Source organism: Asterias rubens, chromosome 1 (assembly GCF_902459465.1).
Source record: "Asterias rubens chromosome 1, eAstRub1.3, whole genome shotgun sequence".
NCBI lineage: Eukaryota > Metazoa > Echinodermata > Asteroidea > Forcipulatida > Asteriidae > Asterias > Asterias rubens.
The window spans coordinates 18,462,746-18,473,144 of NC_047062.1; the positions used below are offsets into that span (position 1 = coordinate 18,462,746).

The 10,399-nt window shown below is 36.0% G+C and overlaps 1 protein-coding gene across 1 annotated transcript in view; it reads right to left on the reverse strand.

Annotated features, from left to right (window-relative positions):
- The window catches only part of LOC117287625 (inositol-trisphosphate 3-kinase B-like), a 32,706-nt gene extending 31,796 nt beyond the window's left edge, over positions 1-910 (reverse strand). The window contains exon 1 of the mRNA XM_033768213.1: positions 818-910. The gene's annotated coding sequence lies outside the window, so the exon portion shown is untranslated. The remainder of the gene's footprint in view (positions 1-817) is intronic.
- Positions 911-10,399: the final 9,489 nt, after the last annotated feature.

The following is a 10,399-nucleotide window of genomic DNA, read 5'->3' on the forward strand; positions in this document are numbered from 1 at the left end:
CGTCTGCACTGCACCTATGCAGGCATGTCCAGATAAAAAAAAAAACCTCAATACAACCCAGGTCAAAATTGCAGTTGAACCCAGTTAACTGGGGTCAACTGGTTCAACTGGATAGTTCCATATTAACCAACTGGTTTGGACTAGGTTTCACTATGTTCAACTAGGTTTAAATTATAAACCAGTTGGTGTCTGTCACAGAGTTATATATAAGAACTAGAGGGCGCACTGGCCTATATACGCACTCCGGCAGCGCGCAGGCGGCCATTTTCTAAGTTAACAAAACTGACATCTCACAGCGTGTGTTTGAGCGGCCATTTTGTAAGTTGAACAAACAGCATCGCGTGAGCGTTCAATAAAAAAAACTCAAACGTGTATTTCATATTCAACGCGCATGCAGAATGACGCGCTTGTCATCTTGCGGTCCCGTGGCGTTTGTGCACGAAGCATCACTCCTGCGCCCTCTAGTTCTTATATATAACTTTATGGTGTCTGTACATTTTCCATACTAAACCAACTGGTTTTAACTGTATTTTACTAGTTTATCAACTGGTTTTTAACTAGTTCCAGTTAAACACAGTTTAACTTGGTTCAACTAGAAATTTTACCTGGGAATGCTAACATCGATTCTCAGATTAGGATAGCGCAAGAACTTGTACAATTCCAGTTGTTTGCACCATGTGCACATACCCATACAAACTATCAGTAACCAGCAAATATTGAATTTGGTTTTAAAATGATAACCATGGGGGAAGGAAATACGGGATAACCAATCACAATTTATTTACAGTATCCTAAACTGAACATGCTTCATACATACTTGCAGTGACGGAAGCCCTGACTAGGATCCTTCAAACTTCAGTTGTAATCCTTTTGCAGACAGACAAGAGCAGGACAACTGGTGTATGCCTACACAAAATCCGGGTTGTACACCATACACAACCTCAACCAAGGAAAGCGTCAGCCCGTTACCAAACAGCTAACTATTGACAAACAAATGTCATTGTCAATAGATTTGAGGGCTCGGCTCCCACCCACCTCTGCCTGTGTGCACTGTCCATTGAACCGTGAACACACATAGAATCCCGACTTACTGTGAGTCAACCCAAATTAAAGGCCTATATACAAGAACTGTTTTATTTGTCCACTCTCCCCTCCCATACTCACACACCCTCACCCTGCCCCCTTTCAAGGACTGGTCGATAAGAAAACATTGCCTCCATTCACACTGTGATGACTCCTATAGCAGAGAGGCTTCCTCCTGTGGCTTTGTATTCTTTCTTTACATGTAAAGACCAACAACCTTGCCCCCCTCAAGCCTGTTTTTATTGTTTAACTCCACTTTCTAAATAAAGCCTCAAGTGTGTTTTGTTTAATCAATCTTCTTTTAAAATGTGAAATAATCTTTAGGCTGCAAATAATGTCTGCACAAATCCCTCTTCCAAATCCCCTAGAAATCCTCTTCATGAAGTTGTCTGGCTGCGGAGGATTGAGGGCAGCCGAGCCAAACTGTGCTTATTATCTCTGAGCTGGGCATACTAATCTTATCCAACCAAACATTTTAATGTCAGGTTGCTAGAGTGGAGCCTATTTGAGGATTCCTGAGGTCACTTGCTTTGTCAAGACCAGGATAAGAACCCACACCCTGGTGATCAGAAACACCAAAGCTTGAGTTTGGTGAGCACTCTCATTTAACTACGACAAGCCTTTATATTAACTGTGTACATTCCAAAATATATTAAGGACAATAATGATTATTTTATAAATATAGTGAGTGTTATCTAAAATGCAAGACATTTACAATGTGTACACTATGAATGTTTTCTTGTAAAACGTCTCATTACCAATGATGTCTGTTTAAACAACAAGTCCTCATGCTTAAATGAATGGATGCGATAGCCTACTGTGTAAAATTTCAGGCCTTTTCATGGATGAGTCAGACAAATTTGATGGATCTAAGGGTTTTGAAGATCATTATATTATTCCTGGTAACGAAACCAAGGATGACTCATAGCTTGCAAGTATAGAAACATTGGGGTCATGAGGTTTAACCCCTGCCCTAGCCTAGCCCTAATCTTATATTAGCGGTAAGTTTTCTGGGTTCTTTTTTGCATGGGCAGTTCCACTGGGTCGGACGTACATTTCGGACACTTTAACAGAGTGTATTATTACAGTGGTATAAATAAAAGGAATTTTTATTCTGGATAGAGGTAAAAGGCAGTCACTAAAGTTATTTTATCTAAAAATTATTCATCCATGTCTTTGGATATAGACGCCATTCGCCCAAAACACCATGGTGTCGGACATACTCAGAGAAACGCCTTTTTATGGAAACCAATATTTGTAGTTTAAACTCTGTGATGTGTTTGAACTTTAATGCATTTGTTTCTTATTTATGGATTCATCAGACCTCTGTCATTACACTTTACCATAAGACATTTGGTTTTTAAATTTGAATTTTAAGGAACGGCATTTAATATATTGGTGTCGGACGTACATTTCACAGTGTCGGACGTACTTGTCCGAAATTGCATTCAAAAATAGGTAACAATCAGTTCAACTTTTCACTTTTGTTATAAAATAATGATTTAATCTACCAATTTGGTGTTGTAATATCAGATTAAATCATTATTTGTTGAAAAAAGTGGTTTAATTGTCAAATTATACAACGTTTTGAGATCAATAGAAACAATGTGCATGTGTAATGCAACTTGTACATGATGTACATGCGTATCCTTATGCATTGCTGTGGCAACCAAAACTGGCAAAACACCCAAGTTTCAAAATGTTGCCTAACAATGAAAGATATTAGTCTGCAAAATAACATTTGGTCCAAATATATTGTAGATTGGACTTGTGTTTAAAAAAAATTAAAGTTTAAAGTTCTTGGTGGGTAACTGTTGCCAAGGTCAAAGGTCACCAAGAATTTTGGTGTTAAATCTTTTGATATTTTCTCTCAAGAACCAACTTTAGAGCATTGTCAACAGTTTACTAAATGAATTTAAGCGCTCTATCCTTGCTTGGGGGTAACCACATGTACCTGAATTTAACAAATATACTGCAAAAACCAAGCTTTTCTTATATTAATTATAAGTACCAGTGGGTTTTGGAAATGGAAATTAAAGTTTTCTGCGGATTAAAATTATTGTGTTTTTAGCAGCCAGTAGAAAAAAAGGGGAATGAAATACACTTGTTTTGAGGCAAGATTTTAGTGATTTGGGTGAGAGTTACCCTAGGTACCAATTTATAGCTTTGTATGATATTTTAAAGGCATTCAAAAAGGCTTTCACATAATTATTTTGGAGGTGTCGGACGTACTGGTGTCGGACGTACGAACAAAATGCACGTCCGACACCAGGATTTTCTACGATTAAGAAGATCTTTTTAAAGAAATAATTCCATGTTTAGATAGAGGGCATCAATTGTGCTTTGTAGTGTTAATTTGAAAATTTTCTGCCCACGGTTGAAAAAGGGAGATTAAAATATTCACTATTTTGGTGTTGGACGTACATCGGAAAAGTAAGTTTCCTAAAATATTGAATATCATAAAATTTTGAAAGATTTTTTTTTTTTTTTTCCCATCATTGTGTTGTTACCATAGCAAACTTCAAACAGGTGCAAAACCAAAACAAACACTATTTAACCACAGTAAAAATTTTGATTAATTTGGCAAAACATTATTTTTGAGCAAATTTCACTATTTTAAAAGTATTTTTTCAGTCGAAAATAGCACTTTAGCCGCTGAATATTTTCAGTAACAAATTATATTTTATTAAAATTCATACAATTAGCTACAAAATGATGCCTCATTTGCCACATTAGTGCCATTTTGAAATTTTGGCACTGAGGTTTACATTTCTATGGAACTGCCCACTACCAATCACACAGGACGATGTATGGCCCAATGTCCCATTGATAAAAACAAAGCAATTATGGTAAAATATTCTGCTCAAAGACATGAGTGCCACGACCGGGACTCGAACCCACACTCTGCTGATCAGAAACACCAGAGCACCAAAAACATACATCTATCATCACTGTCATCAATCCTCTAAAACCTCAGAGACTCAGCAGCCACAACATGCAACAAAAAACACAGGCATAACTTGTCACTGAAGACAAAATACAATTTAAGAAACAGACAACTGTGTCACCAACAACTGTGGTATTAAATTCACTTGCCTTCCGTACTTGTTGTAGAGTTGCATCCACTTTGAACCAAAACCCGTACTGTGTCCCAGATGATGGTGTGTAAACATTTGGTGTATTTACAATTACATCACACACATGTTTGGTAACCTGTCTATTTATTTTTACAACACAACTTGGTGGTGTGTGATACAAAAATACAATAGCGCCCTCTCTTGGCTTGAATGTAGTTATTCTAGTCTTCAGACCAGTCAGTCAAGGAAACTCCACAGTAAATTGGACTGTGCATTTCTTTATCACGTTCTGGTGTATAGATTTTTATGCTGGCAAATCAATATCATCCACTCTTACATTGTTCATGACTTAATTAAAACAATCCATATTATGTTTGCAAGCCAAGCAGTTTGAGGAGACAAGAGCATGCAAAATACAATAGCAAAGCAGATGCAATCTAAAACTACTTCCGAGACACGAGAGAGAAGGAAACAAATGCTCTTTAGTGAAACTCAATATGAGAAATTCAACTCTACTTGAAGGAAGCACTAATTACCAGATTATTTAAAGAGAAAACCTCAAAGTTTAAAAATTGTTCATGCTGTTTTCCTTTGTGCAATGGTACCTTTTCCAATCAAACTGCTTACAATGACATTGTGCTGTTGCCCTTTTAAGAGCCTTGCAGAGTCTATCATCAACCTATGACAGCCTAAGCAGCACTGCAACCTTTGACCTTAATAACATTGTCTCTTGAGATGTTTACCCATGTTAAAAATAACAATTGGACACAAAATTAATACAGATCAAATCTGTATGACAAGCATAGTCGATCAAAATTTGAACCATTCACAATTTGTAGCCTTTCTTTAGAAACAGAGATGTTTACTTCAAGTCTGAAATCAATTGTACTTTTAAAATAATGATGTCATTTTTTTAATGGGTGCAGAAAAAGGCAGGGAATTTCATGCAGCTATGACACAACGATAAATTGAACTGACTCAAGTTATATGTAGCCTACTACTGCTCATTGTGTTGAAATCCTGCATCTTTACAACGAAGCATTCACATAAACCTTAACACAGAGCTAACCAACATTTGCATCTTGCAATCAGCGAGATTATGAACAACAATCAGGGATATTAGAATTACAATCAACACAATAAGGAAAAAGTTTCCATAATCAGGGAGATTTCAAATTGGTTCTTCCGAACATGGATAGATTGGTTGATCTTCAGGGAACCTTCCGCAGGATAAGGGCGGATTGGCAGCTCTGCTTACAGACTTAAGCCCGTTTCATACTCCCTGCGAACAAAAATGCGAAGCAAATTTGACATCACAATTCTGTTTTCACAGCGAAGTATGAACTGGGCTTAAACAGTTTCTGTTAGCGTGGTCTCCAATTTCTCTTATAAAATCTCCTATGTTACTCTGCACTAATCTGTCTGTAGATGAGATAGGAACACCTGACCCTGTGAGAAGCATGTGTTGTGTGGGCGTAAATATACCAGCCAGTCCTTCTGAATCCTTCACTTTGGCCTTTTTTTTTCAACCATCATTATCAATGTCATTATCATAAACACGTAGTTGTTCACGAATTTCCCATTGACATTTGACAACAGCGGTCAACCTTTTTTTTTTTTTTTTCAATCATAAAATATCTATACGCTAATTGCATTTGAATGGCTGGTTGACTTCTAATGCAATTTGATAGTCAGTGGATATTTTGACCAATTGCAAAAAGGAAATTCAATAAATTATTGCAATAATACTAACCAAAAAACAAAAGAATAAACGATTGCATTATATAAGGGGAAAGGCTGGCCATATGGTGCATGTTATGTGAGTAAAATGCTTTTTAGAATTGAATTCATATTGTAAGGTCTCACCATGTAAGAATTTTTAAGTAGCAATGTTTTATAATTAAAAAAATGGACCAAAATGCAGCATTATGTTTGTTTGTTTGTTAGTCTTTTTGTTTGGTGTTAGTTTGTTTGGTTGATTGATTTTTCTTGTTTGTTTTTAAAATTCTTTATGACACAAGAATGATAGGAAACAGCCACCATGTTTAACTCTACTCTTCCAAGATATTGTTAATGTTCTTTATTTTACAAATGTTCTTTTTTCTCAGCAAATTTTAGATTCTGGTCAAGACCAAAATCTAAAATTATTATCGTTTTATCAATTTTAGCGTATCAAAACATATTTCACATGGTTGTAAAATAAATAATGATACAGTAAAAATGTTGAGCTACAGGCCATGTGGTCTTTGACATTTTCCCACAAATTTGAGCCATGAAAGCTCAGTTGTACATAGTTGCATGATATATTGGGGTGCTTGCAACTGATCTACCTAACCAGAAAGCAACGGACAATATTGGTAATTACTCAAAATAATTAGTTAGTATAAAACCTTACTTGGTGATGAGTAATGGGTAGAGGTAGACAGTATAAAACATTGTGAGAAACGGCTCCCTCTGAAGTGACATAGTTTTCGAGAACAAAGTACTTTCCACAAAATTGATTTTGAGACCTCAGATTTGGAATTTGAGGTCTTGAAATCAACCATCTAAACGCACACAACTTCGTGTGACAAGCTTGTTTTTTCTTTCATTACTACATGTACCTCGCTCGCAACTTTGGCGACCAATTGGGCTCAAATTTTCACAGGTTTGTTATTTTATGCATGTTGAGAAACACCAAGTGAGAAGACTGGTATTTGACAATATTACCAACAGTGTCCAGTGTCTTTAAATAATAATAATAAATAATATGTATGAATTTATTGTGCACATTTTTCCAGAACAAGTAAAAAAAGAAAAATATTTAGCGTCCGGGTTTCTCAAAAAAAGGAAGGAGGGGCTTTTTATTTTCTATTTCAAGATGGCCGCCTTTCTTTTTAAAATGTCAAATATCCATCGTTTTTCTACTGCTCAAACACACAATAAAGAATACATTAATGAAACATTTTGGTCAAGCATTCAGACAAGACATTCAGATTGTTTTAGCTGAGATCGTTTAAAATAACCCTTTTTTCATATTTATTGAAAAAAAAAATCATTAGAAAAAAAGGGGGGGAAAATGTGCATAAAAAAATAAAATAAAAATAAAATAAAAAAGGAGGCGGCCTCTAATCGTTGCGGTACCTGCCAATAAAATGTAGGATTCATACTGCCTCTACTAGCCATCGGGCAATCTCGGTGAACTAGTTAGCAAGACATCTGCTATAGATTGGCAAACACCATGGGTTTGAATCCCACCCGAGTTAGTAATAAATAAGCCTGTGATTTTTTTCACAGAACTAACTCACCTGAGTATACAGTGCTAACACACATCAATGTTAGGGTAAAACCAAATAATATTCTTTATCCCCGATGCATTAAAACATACCACCACCTTATGAATTGTACCAAGCACGACTGTTTTCTATTGTTATGGAACAAATGCAATCATATCCCTGAAATTTTCCAAGTGTCCTCTTCAGTCTTAATATGGTAATTTCATGTGACCCATAATTGCTTGCATCGAGCCATACTATGATTCTGAAGAACTAAAAACCTTGAATGTTAAAGGAACACATTGCCTTGGATCGGACGAGTTGGTCTATAAAAAGCGTTTTGTAACCATTTGTTATAAAATGCATATGGTTGGAAAGATGTTTGAAAAGTAGAACACAATGATGCACACATATTTGCCTCGAAATTGCGTGGTTTTCCTTTAACTTTGCGAACTAACACGGTCGGCCATTTATGGGAGTCAAAAATTTGACTCCCATAAATGGCCGACCGTGTTTGTCAACGAGGTAAGAGGAAAACCACGCAATTTCGAATGATACTTGTGTGGATCAATATATTCTACTTTTAAAATATCTTTCTAATCAAATGCATTTTACAACAAACGGTTATAAACGCTTTTCAAAGACCAACTTGACCGATCCAAGGCAATGTGTTCCTTTAATGGCCCAATACATGTACCAGAAGTGTGCCCACTCTTCAATGATGAGAATTTTCATGTTTGGAGAAATCTTTTGAGATAATCAAAAAAATTGTGACAATAACAAGGTCAGTCAACAGTGTACATGTATTGTGAATTCAGCGGGAGCCATGTCTGGAATGGAGGACTTAACCTACCAGCAAGATTATTTTGAAGGCAGTCTTCAGTGTCTTGTCCTAACACTTTAAGACCCAAATCCTTCTATAAATCCCTTGCACAACACGCAATAGACCCCTTGCGCATTGCACTTACTGTCTGCCATCTTGAGAGTCAAAATTTACTCAAAGGAATTGACTCCTAAAATGAAGAAAATGGTAGATCTGCGAATGGGTAAAACACAGCTAATAATTCTTTCTCCCCTGATGCAAATTGTTAGAATATTTGGAAACAGAGCTCGAAATTTAACACTACATTGAAGTCCCCAGTCATTTTAGCCTTGGGCCAGTAAAATCATGATTGGACTAGCCCAGGCGTACTGTGTTTTTGAATGGACTAATTACAGTAATACCTCATTGTGAAGTTTATTTGTGAATAATGTTGACAATGAATCTGATAATATCTTTAAATTCTTTAGAGTAGGCCCCCTATCAAAGTCCATAGTACATAAAATGACCAATCAGAAAGTATTCTCTACTGTACATGTAATTGCTTGTTTAACTCACATCGTATCTGGCCTCGTAAAAAAAGGGGGGCAAAAAATTTACTACAAGCTCTGCATACTTGTAGATTTTCCTCCCAAATTCAAGCGCATGTAAGAGCTGTATAATGCACAAAATATCTTAAATATTATTATCTTCCTCAGAGCTTTGATTAATGCAAAGTGACAATCATGTCAGAACATTATTCTGGGAAAAAAAAAAACTAAAAACGGCTACCTCTTCAAAATATTGATGCCAACACACTTTGTACTCACATGAAACAATCAGATCATTACAAAAGGTGGTGTAAACTCTTCTCTCAATTAAATAGACCGATGTATCGCGACAGGAGACACAAACAGAACACGTCTGCCGAGAGATGTACAATGCGCTTGCACAGACTATCAACCTTTAACTTAATTATTCCGGGTCTGAACAGAAGATTATATTTAATCATTTCAAATCTAATCACTTTTGTAAACTTTGACCCATGTATTTCTCGATGGTACTACCCACCTCTCTGCACAACTATCGGGGAAGAAGATACTGTTTACAACTATATCAACATGTACATGCCTTCAGCATTGAAATATCAATTTACATATCAGCTGTAAAGCAGAGTAGATTCATAAAATATAATTCATGTCATAAAAATAAAATTATTGTATTCAGATCACAAAGCATTTTTTTGTATTAAAATAGATAAAAACACAAATGAATACCCTCTCCTTTAAGTATACAACAAGAAATGTAATCAAATGATACAATTTACAAAAAAAACACACCTTATTCTCAGAAAAATCACAAGCCAGAAGAAACCCTAAAGGAAAACACAAGTAAACGGGTGTTAGACAAAAGATGGCTCCTAGGAGGAAGAGAAAAGTGAAATTAAAAAACACTTTGATCGAAGGGCTATGTCACTCTGAATTGGTTACCCCATATGGTTGCCAGTCTAGAATACAGTGCTTTTTTCGCTTGTGGCAGAGCGCGGCTATTTCTGGCCATGACAAGGGTAGAAGTTTTACAAAGTTGGGAACAAACTCTTGAAAATACCCAAATAACTGCTGTCAGAAAAGAATTTTGTAATTCTGCCCACGATTCACAAATTTGGGAACAAACTTTTGGAAATACCCAAATAATACAATGAATCCATTGTGATGATTGAGCAATTTTCTTTTTTAGTGTTGGAAATACAACAGCATTGGCATGCGGTTCATAGGGATGCTCTCAGTGACACAATTTGACCTCAGGATTGTATGATGTCATTCTTCGTAAACACAGGACTTGTATTATTATTATTGTACCATGACTGTACATGTAGGCCTGCTATAGGTGTGACCATTATGTGAAATCACTTGGTTGTTTACAAAAAAAAGCCTCAAGGCCATAGCCGATGCGCATAATAATTGCACTGTAAAGCAAATTGTGCAGATATCAAGTTATCAGGTATTTTTGCATATAATTTGAACTATGTGTAGTGTGTGATATATATTAGAAAAACTTACTGAAAATCAAGTCAACAAAGCTGTTTTGCATTGACAAATCTAATCATCACGGTTCAGGTTCACTGTGTATAGTGTGCATTTATATACACATGAAGTGCCTAACAAAAACACGAGTGTCAAAGAAAT